General features: G+C 41.0%; 1 long non-coding RNA gene across 2 annotated transcripts in view; it reads left to right on the forward strand.

Annotated features, from left to right (window-relative positions):
• The window catches only part of LOC118661175, a 51,306-nt gene that overhangs the window by 15,943 nt on the left and 24,419 nt on the right, over positions 1-10,944 (forward strand). The window lies entirely within an intron of this gene.

Below are 10,944 nucleotides of genomic sequence, written 5' to 3' on the forward strand. Positions count from 1 at the left end.
CAATGTGATTGTATTAAGAGGTAGGATCTCTGGGAGATGCGTAAGTCATGAGGCTGGAGCTGTCATGAATGGGATTAGTATTTTTATGAAAGAGATCCTAGAGATCCCTGGTCCTTCCACCAAGTGAAGACACACAAAAAGATGGCCATCTACAATCCAGAAGAGGGCCTTCACCAGAACTGGACTATGCTGGCACCACGAGCTTGAAATCCCATAACTGTGAAAATAGAATTTTTTTAAAAAAGGATTTTTATTTACTAATCTGTGCAGTATTTAGGCTGTTTGTAAAAGTTTTGTTCACTGTATGTATAAATTTCTGCAGTTTATAAGCCACCTGGCATTTTGTTATAGCAGCCCAAACAGACTAAAACGGTATTATTTTTCCAGTTCTTAGAAAAATCCTGGAAAGAAACTCTTGGGTAAATAAATTTAGGCTGCCTGGTGACAGATTCTTGAAAATACATTTACTCATAACTAATCACAAAAAATGTTTTTTATGTTTGCTTTATTTGTACATTTGAGTGCTTACATGTTTCATTCATGTAAATGAGTAAGTTGCCTGGCTGGTGTTGCTCCGTGAACCAGGAGGTCAGGGTTTGATTCCCGGTCCAGGCACATGCTTGGGTTGCAGGCTCAATCCACAGTAGGGGGCATGCAGGAGGCAGCCAGTTATTGATTCACTCTCATCTTTGATGCTTCCATCTCTCCCTCTCCCTTCCTCTCTGAAATCAATAAAAAAATATATTTTAAAAAAAGGAAAAGTAACTTTTTCTATTCTAGGACACTCAAGTCTAAGTTATTTTCATGTTGAAGTTCGTAGATATTTCCCAATTCAGTTTAAAAAATTTATGAATCTAGATAAGTTAGAAAGAGGAAAAATGAATTCAATTTATGTCCACATTTGTACAAGTCTGAAATATGGCCGTCAACAAGAAGGAGCATTATTCAAGGTAATTGAAAGTTGGGGATAAAATAGAAATGTGATTGATATAGTCCAATAAAATATAAGTATATTCAAAATAAGTTTATATTATAATTTGAAAGTAAGTTTTGTCAGCACACATATGACTACATGTGACTGATTTCTACTGAATTGTTCATCACTTAGAAATTATTTTCATAAATAAGGCTGTTTATCAATAGCTTTAAAGAAATAGGAGATAATGTCCTGAATGACCAATAAATTATATAGGATTTGGCAAAAGTTGGTTTGCAGTTATGAGTATGGGAAACAGTTAATAAAACTATTATAATAATCATAACCTGCATGACTTTTTCTATATGAACTGTAAACCTACTTTTGCCAAGTCCCTATAGTATTAGAAAAGGTTTTCTAGTCAATAAATATATTATTTTTCTACATTTCTGTATTTTCCAAATTTATAGGGAAACAGTTACTCAACATTTGACAAACTAAATAACCTTACATTCTTTGCTCTGGATGATTTAGTTACTAACTTGTCTGAGATCAAATTTCAAGACCTTTATACTGTGATATAAACATAGTTCTAAAGATGATACACTAATAAATATCCTATCTAATAAAAGAGAATCATGGTAATTAGCTGTACATCCGCTACCCTTCCCATTGGCTAATTAGGGCAATATGCAAATTAACTGCCAGCCAAGATGGCGGCAGGCAGCCAGGCAGCTTGAAGCTAACATGAGGCTTGCTTGCTTCAGTGATGGAGGACTCCAACGTTCCCCGCCTGCCGCTGCGGGCCTCTGAGCTTGCAGTTTGAAACATTGTTACAAATATAGAAGCTAAACAAAACCCCAGAAACCTGCTTTCAGCCAGCCGGGATCTCAGAGCTGGAGTTGATACAGTGTTTCGATTATAGAACCGAAACAAACCAGATACCTGCTTTCAGCAGCTGAGCCTCAGAGCTAAAGCTGGCCCAGAAGAAAAAAAGAAAAAAAAGAGCGGTTGGGAGCTTCAGTCACCCGCCAACCTGAAAACAGCCCTCAGCCCCTCACCCAGACTGGCCAGGCACCCCAGTGGGGACCCCCACCCTGATCCAGGACACCCTTCAGGGCAAACCAGCCGGCCCCCACCCATGCACCAGGCCTCTATCCTATATAGTAAAAGGGTAATATGCCTCCCAGCATCGGGATCAACGTGACAGGGGGCAGCGCCCAAACCCCCTGATCGCCCTGTGGCTCTGTGTGTGACAGGGTGTGGCGCCCCCCCCCCCCCCCCCACGGGCCCTGCTCTGTGTGTGACAGGGTAGAGCCATAACCTCCCCATTGGCCCTGCCCTGAGTGTGAGAGTGGCGGCACCCCAACCCCCTGATCGGCCCTGGTCTGTGGGTGATAGAGGGCGGTGCCCCAACCCCCTGATCCGCCCTGCTCTGTGTGTGATGGGGCGGTGCCCCAACTCCCCTATCGGCCCTGCTCTGTGCGTGACAGGGGGCAGCTCCCCAACCCCGATTGGCCTTGGTCTGTGCGTGACGGGGTACGGAGCCCCAACCCCCCTGATGGGCCCTGCTCTGTGTGTGAATGGGCAGCGCCCCAACCCCCTGATTGGCCCTGCTCTGTGTGACGGGGGGTGGCGCCGCAACCTCCCCATTGACCCTGCCTTGAGTGTGACGGGGTGGTGCCCCAACCCCCCAATCGGCCCTACCCTGAGCGTGACTGAGGGTGGCATCACAACCTCCCGATCAACCTGCTCTATGCATGACAGGGGCCGGCGCCCCAACTCCCCAGCCAGCCCTGCTCTGATCCCGACCTGGGGCTGCACCTAGGGATTGGGCCTGCCCTCTGCCACCCGGGAGCAGGCCTAAGCCAGCAGGTCGTTATCTCCCAAGGGGTCCCAGACTGCGAGAGGGCACAGGCCAGGCTGAGGGACCGCCCCTCCCCCCCGAGTGCACAAATTTTTGTGCACTGGGCCTCTAGTCCTATATAATAAAAGGCTAATATGCAAATAGACCGAACGGCAGAACAACTGGTCACTATGATGTGCACTGACCACCAGGGGGCATGCGCCAATCATGGCGGGCATTGGCAGCAGGCGGAAGAGCACAGAACATGGCGGGCTCACAGTTCCTTTCTAGTTGCATGAATTCGTGCACTGGGCCCCTAGTATAAATAATAAATATTTAGGGATAAGACAAAGTGCTAAAAATTATTTTCCTTTTTTCAGAGAGGACAATAGTCTTAGCTTTGTAAAATTAATGAGTGGCCTTGAAATCTTTGTTCATTAATTTATTCATAAAATATTTACTATAATGAGCCTACCTGCTGAAAGTGCACTAAGACTAGAGAGAGAGGGAAAGAGAGAAACATTGATGTGAGAAACATTGATTGGTTGCCTCCTATTCACACCCCAACTGGGAATCAAACCTACAACCTGGTTATGTGCCCTGACCAGTAATTGAACCTACAACCTTTTGGTGCATGGAGTAACACTCAACCACTGTGCCACACCAGCCAGGGCCATGTAAGTGTTCTTAATGATACATATGAACAATGTATACATTCATATTTGTGCCTATAAAGCCACTGGTGGTAAATAAAGTAGATAGTATTTAAAATCTGTACTTTGCTGATGAAAAAAACACACACAATTATTTAAATCAATCACTGGACTATCATGACCCAGGTCCCTTTTGCATCCAGTTTACCTGTCTACTCCTAATCAAATAACAAATGATATGAGGAAAGGACACTTAGATAATTATTCATCTGGTAAAGGACTCAGATGGCTTTCTAGTCGTTTTGCTAGTAACATTTTAAATATGTCAAAATACAGTTTGTTGTCTCTGATAAAATGCTACCTCCTCAAAACAAATGATAAATTAGAAGAAACTTTTCTGTCCCAAGAAAAATGTGCTGCTCTCTGACCCTACAATGTCATTTCAAGGAATTTGTCCTTACAGATATACTTAGAAAAATATGCAAATATTTATGTATGAAAGGGCGAGGACTACGCCCTCCATCTTACCCTGGATCCTCCATTTTTGGGCAGCCATGTGCTCGGCAAGGCTTCTTCCCAGAAGCCCAAGCCTCTGCTAGCCACACCCAGGATTTCTTTAAACTAACCAATGACAATCAAGGGACGTGCGCGCCATAGATATGACCACATCCTGTGTAACAAGACCCGACTTGCACCTGGCCAATCGGCAGGGCCCACAGTCATCTCTCCTCCCCTCACTCCAACCCCCTTATTAAACCCCTTTTTCCCACGGGGCTGGCACTCTCGTCTCGCTGCTGTGTCGGTAGAGGCTGGGAGCCAGACCCGGGTTTGTAATAATAAAGACTCTCTGCTTTTGCATCGGACTCGGTTGGCTCCTTGTTGGTCTTTTGGGGATCCTGACATCTGGTCATAACAATGTATAAGGATATTTATTATTGCATTATCTGTAAGAGTAAAAAAAATCTAGAGAAAGCCCTAAATATCCCATCAATAGGGAAGCGGTATAGCATAGTGGTTAAGAATTGCCTGGATTAAAATCCCATCTCCACAGTTCACTAGATGTGTGATTATGGACAAATTATCCCTCTGTGCTTTTAGCTACCCATCTGTAAAGAGTTAAAAACAGGGTCTACTTCATTGGCTTGTGATAGTATTTTGAACAGTGCCTAATCCATTGTATATGTTCAATACATTTTGGTAATCATTATTTTTTAGGGGGATTAGGACACATTTTGGTAGAGGCACACAATAGAATACTAGGCAACTATTTTAAAAAGAGAGCTCTATGTACTCAACCAGATGCTACCTCAGTTTGTCTCTCTCCAATGCCCAAGAAAAAACTTAGCTAGAGAGGAGCTAAATTTAAATTTAAATACACACACACTGGAGCTCTGGAGCAACATAAACTGTGAGGAGAGAAAAGAGTAGCCAATACTTTTGATGTATGTTTGGTGGTGGGTTCAGGAGAGAAAAGGGACCAGGGAAAGAATTATGAGCCTGATAGGAAATTGAGATCTGGCATCTTTTTGGTCACTAACTGCATAGATATGCCTTACTACACCAGAAACTCTAGCAGAGACTAATTTCTCCACCGCTTATTGTATGCAATCATGCTGAGTCAGAGGGTGAGTCAGCCCTGCTCTCTGGGAGGGAAAAGGAATGACCTCTTCCTGGGCAGCCAGGCCAATTTAGGAAAATTCCTTGCCCAGTGCCCTAATCAGTAGGTTGGTGCCTGAGAAAAATTAACTTATTCCCAGGGTGAGCAGTTGGCTTGCTCTACTCAACCTTGAGGATCAGGCCTAATTCCAGTTAATATCAGAATGTTCAAATTTAAGAGCATGTTGGGCACTGCCCAGGGAGAATAGAAGAGGCACAGCCCTCAATTTGTAGCCTTAATTGTAAAGCGTTAAGGAAAATAACAGGTCACTGTATTGGAAGCATAGAAGCTCCTAATAGTCTGTTTGGTGGCTCGCTTAGCAGAAAGTTTTCTGCCCCCTTTAGGGTGGTTTTTCATTTTCCTTCTGAAAATTGCTTTTCTTGCATAGGGACTTAATGAATTAAACCACAAAACATGAACAGAAGAAACAATTCCAATAAAAAAGATCACAGTGGAATAAGATATGGACTCTCAAGACTCAAATATATTATTAAAAATGATTAGGTATCTTTTCTGGCAATCAATAGATTTCTACAGGGTAGCACACTTTCCTAAAATCACTCCCTTTCAAGTTACTTGTCCTAATATTCTAGATTTGGATGAAAATAACTCCAGTTTTATCAAAGGGCAATATATTTTATAAACTGAGTCACAATGAAGGAGAGATGCAGAATATGAGATGACAATGACAAACTTGAACCTGTTGAGAATGTACCTTATGTATACATGGGAATGATGTGAAAGGAAAATGACAGAACATTAGAGGCAAACCATAGAGATATAGAGCGGAAGGAGTAAGGAACACATCCCATCAAAAGGAACAAAAGGTTTGAAGACATAGACACACACAGGTGGCTAGTGAAATGTAGGATAAACAAGGAGAGGTTATAGGTCAGAGTATGGCTACACACAGGAGTTTTGCGAATAATTCTAATTTCCCAAGGGAATGCTATTGCCCAGGGATACACCTCCTCACTCTCTCCGGGTTTGCAAGTGCAAAACAAGACCCATCCCATGAAAGGGTGTGGCTGTTTGGTTCCTTCTACTAAGCAAACAGTAAACATCCACTTCATGCTTTATGGGAATTGAAGTTTGGGTTTTGGGAACTACGGGGAGGCATCTATTCTATTATTAACTTTACACCTGCAACACTACACCTCAGATAAAAACCTGGTTGCGCCCTAGCCAGTTTGACTCAGTGGACAGAGCATGGGCCTGCAGCCGAAGGTTCCCGGATTTGATTCCGGTCAAGGGCATGTACTTCGGTTGCAGGCTCCTGGTCAGGGCACATGCAGGAGGCAACCAATTGATGTGTTTCTCTCACACTAATATTTCTGCCTATCTTTCCCTCTCTTCCACTCTCTCTGAAAATCAATGAAAAAATATCCTTGGGTGAGGATTAAAAAAATAATAAAATAAATTAAAAAACCTGGTTGTTTCCAGTCTTAGAAGAAAAAAAAAAGGCAAAAAAAATGTTGGCCTTTATTCTTCTTGGCAGGGGAAGTTGAGGTTAATGGAATTTAGTCATGCTTTACTGCTCCTTTTAGACTTCCAAAGTTATCCCAGGATTTCCCAGCAGCAAAGTAGATGCTTCTGTTCTAGAACAATGGGCCAAGGTCACCTTACCCCTAGGAACATGAGGAAAACCCGAGTCTTGGAAGAATGTAAAGACCTCAGTAGGTTCAGTTTCCTGTCCTACTTTGATCTTGTGGCTTATCACAATCTTTTTTTAATTTAGAAAATAATTTATATTAATAATGTATAGTACACTCTGGCAGGGAGGTCATTTGTCCTGCTGAAGATGGTAAATCCTGTAAAGTGGAAGTGGAATAGAAGACATTGGGCTCCACTACTGTAATCAAACTGATACTAAATGTGTTACATGAAGAAGACTACTTCATTTGGACCTGGTATGTAACCCACCTACAACAACCTAAGATGGATAATCTATAAGCAACCTAACAAAGACTAAGTTAATTTTCTCCTATATATAGCCTTAATACCATGAAGAGCATTTCAGTTCCAATGTGCCAAGGTTCTTGAGCTATATTTAGAAGCTTAAAGAATTTGAGACAAAGTAAAGGGCCTCAAAGCATGTTTTTTGTTTGTTTGTTTGTTTTTTTTTTGTTTTTTTTCAAGAGAGCAGAAAGGAGAGAAACATCAATTTGTTGTTCCACTTATTTATGTGTTCATTGGTTCATTTTGTATTAGCCCTGACTGGGGATTGAGTCCATAAGCTTGGTGTATTGGACGATGGTCTAACTGAACTACCTAGCCAGGGCCTAGCTCTATCTATATATGATAGGGGAGTTACCAACTCTATATTGGATATAAAAGCAAGAGAGTTGGGTTATGTGGTAAGTAAATCACAAAATAGTTATAGATTATTAATTTCATTTTATAATTATGGTGTATTTTTTTCTCTGTATCTTCCTCTTCATTACTGCAGTACATATCACACAGGGCCTCTGGCAGGAAGTAATTGTCCCCCGATATCTACCTTTGTAGTGGTTTAATTCTTTGGCCCTCTTCCCATCAAAAGATGGGATGTGTGTTTCCTCCCCTTGAATATGGGTGGGCTCTGACCAATAAAGTACAGAGGAAGTGATGCTATTTATGTAACTTCTGAGGTTCAGTCGTAAGAAGCCTTTAGCATTCTCCTAGGTCTCTAGGAATCTCTTGTTCCTGAAGCCCTAAACCACCCTGTCAGTCAACTACCCTGAGGTCACGAGTAAATGCTCTAGAAGATAATCCCATCTGAACCTGTCTTCCCAACATTCTGCCCAGGAGCCAAACATGGGAGTGAAGATGCCATCTGGAGACTGAGTCCTCCACCCACAGTTGCTCCAGTCCTCAGCTATTACTCATCCCCAAACATCTCTGCTGTGCTTTCTGTATTTTGAACCCAGGGAACCTCATGAATATAAGACGACGGTTGTTGTTTTACACCACTAAGTTTTGGGGTGGTTTGTTACACAGCAAAAGATAACTAAAACCCCTTTAGAATCTCTGTGTGTTTTAGGTAGATGGCTGGCTAGTTAGAGGCTGTTTCCTAACCTCCTCTCGTGCAGGGGAATGTGGTTATAAGTCTTGCCTGTGGGATGTGAGTGGAAATGATGCAATAAAGTCAATAAAACATTAAATGGCACACTTCCTCTCCCTCTTCCACTCCTTTCGGCTGAGACGGTGATAACTGGAGCAGCTACCTGGGATCCACAGACATTGCGTTTGGCTGTCACAGATTAGCTTCCCCAGGCAGCGGACTCAGCAGAGTTTAGAGTTCAGAATATTTAAAAGGAGTTTCCCAGGGATCAACACCTAAAGGGAGGGGAAGAAAGCAGGAGTGGCAAAGTTAAAAGCTGGATTGCAATGCAGACCCAGTGACAGCCTCAGCCAACCCCCCAGAGAGCTCAGGAGCTAAAACAGCCCTTCAGAATTGTCCCCCATTGGGTCTAAATGGCCTTTATACTCCCACATGTTATCAGTCATTGGATATGGGTCATCCTGTCCTATGCTTTTGTTAAGTTATAACATATTAGTTGTCTATTAGTGAATAACTAACCCAAAACATAGTGGCTAAACCCAACATTTATCATCTTACAGTTTCTGTGTGTAAAGAATTCAGAAATGTACAGGGTTGCAGTTAAGCTGTTGGCTGAGGCTTCAGTCATCTCAACTCAACTGGGGACCAAAGGACTCAGTCCACTCACTTGGTTGCTGACAGGGCTCTTCCTTACCATGGCCTTCCTCCTCAGGCTGCCTAAGTGTTCTCACAACATGCAGGTGGTGATCTGGGAGGAGAGAATCAGAGAGAGTCCAAGACAGAAGCCACAGTCAGACCAGCCCGTACTCAAGGAGAGGGGTTACATAAGGATGGAATCCCAGCCGCCAGGGACACGGGGGCAGGCTCAGAGGCTGCCTGCCACGCACAGCACACACACAATTTTGTATCCTGCCTTTTTCAGTTTTCATCAACTTAAATGTTTTGCTACATGTTCTTCATTAAAAAAATGTTTTTAAAAATTATGAAAGCAACATTTAATCCCCCTCCCTGCTGAAAGCAATATTCTTGTAAAAACTTTCAAATGTGTAAATGATACATCTGTAAAACTTTTTTTTTATGCTTTCCTATTAGTTGAAGAACCCAGAGGTATCCACAATTAAGTTTTATTAATCTGCTGAGAAACTTTACATATATATACACACAGTACTGTGCATTTAGTACTGTGCATTTAAAGTTCTTAATATATCTTGGAGCTTTTTTCATATCACCATGTAAAGATCTGGTTCATTCTTTTTGGGGGGGGGGTCATTCTTTTTAACATTGGAATATTTTATTTCATGATTATATTAAAAATATGTTAAGCAGTCTCCTATTGCTAGACATTTAAATTTTTTATTCATCTAGCAAAAAGATGTAAATGTACATTCTTACCCATGTGTCTTTGCAAACTCATGCTGATATAACTTTAGGATTAATTCCTGGGAAGTAGAATTCCTGGGTCTAAGAAATGCACATTTAAAATTCTTTTTAAAATATATTTTATTGATTTTTTACAGAGAGGAGGGGAGAGGGATAGAGAGTTAGAAACATCGATGAGAAAGAAACATCGATCAGCTGCCTCCTGCACACTCCCTATTGGGGATGTGCCTGTAACTAAGGTATATGCCTTTGACCAGAATCAAACCTGGGACCCTTTAGTCTGCAGGCCAACGCCCTATCCACTGAGCCAAACCAGTTAGGGCTGCACATTTAAAATTTTGATGGATACACAGTGTATGACTGTGTCTCTAAATAATGGCTAACACTGAGTATCAGTAAATTTAAAAATTTTGTCAGGTCCAGCCATGGCCAACACTGAATTATGTACATACCTGTATTAGACTGTTATGACATTAGTGTAATTGATGTTTACATACCTTTTATTACAGGGTTAGCTCCTTGAGGCACAAACTTAACTGCATTTCTTTTTGTAGTCCTAGTACTTACTATCATACTTGCCACACAGTAGATACTCTGCAAATGTTTAATAAATGTCAGAGTTGAATTTAAGGCTTTGAGAAATCACAAAACCACAAAACCTGCCTCCAATTTGACCCTTATTCTCTTTGGCCTTCATTTTCACAATTACAAAATGCATGTATAAGACTAGATTTTTCTAGTCCTTTTTAGATCCAACATTATATGCTTCTGAGAAGTAAATTAATGTTATCTTCTGATCTCTTTACATACCAATTTAAAATTAAATATTATAATCTAATCCTAGACCATACATTTGCCATATTTTTCTTTTTGTTTTTGGGTTTTATTGCCATATTTTTCAATACCAATGTATTGCTTTTCCATTTAAGTTATTTTGACAAATCAGTCATAGGTAGGTCTCTATCTTTAATCTTCAAAATTTTTCAGTGGTATAAAACCACAAGAAAACACATTAAGCAATGAGTATTTGGTTCTGAGATCCTTGTTTTCTTAAAATATGGACCCTAAGTATAGTCACAGTTTTCTAACATTTTTGTCTCTTGGGCTAAATTAAATAAGCAAACTGATTAGAGTACTATGCAATTGTTAAGGTAGTTTGAAATACTGGTTATTAAAAATTATTAGGGAATTATCAGCTATCTTCATATTTTCATAAAATGTCACTATATATGTATATACACAATTTTTTGTTCCAACAGATCCTTATATCTTTTTCATGTCTACTTGTTTCCAAAAGTTGTCAATCACAAACATAAGGTCTAGGCATGCTAAAAGAAGCCTTATAAAGTGACCTAAAAAATAGTGTGTCATATTTATGTATAGCATTAACTTCTGCATGAATCATAATTTTTAGCCACACCATTGGTAATGGGTGACTTTGCTAATGAC

This window comes from Myotis myotis, unplaced genomic scaffold (assembly GCF_014108235.1).
Source record: "Myotis myotis isolate mMyoMyo1 unplaced genomic scaffold, mMyoMyo1.p scaffold_m19_p_8, whole genome shotgun sequence".
Classification (NCBI taxonomy): Eukaryota; Metazoa; Chordata; class Mammalia; order Chiroptera; family Vespertilionidae; genus Myotis; species Myotis myotis.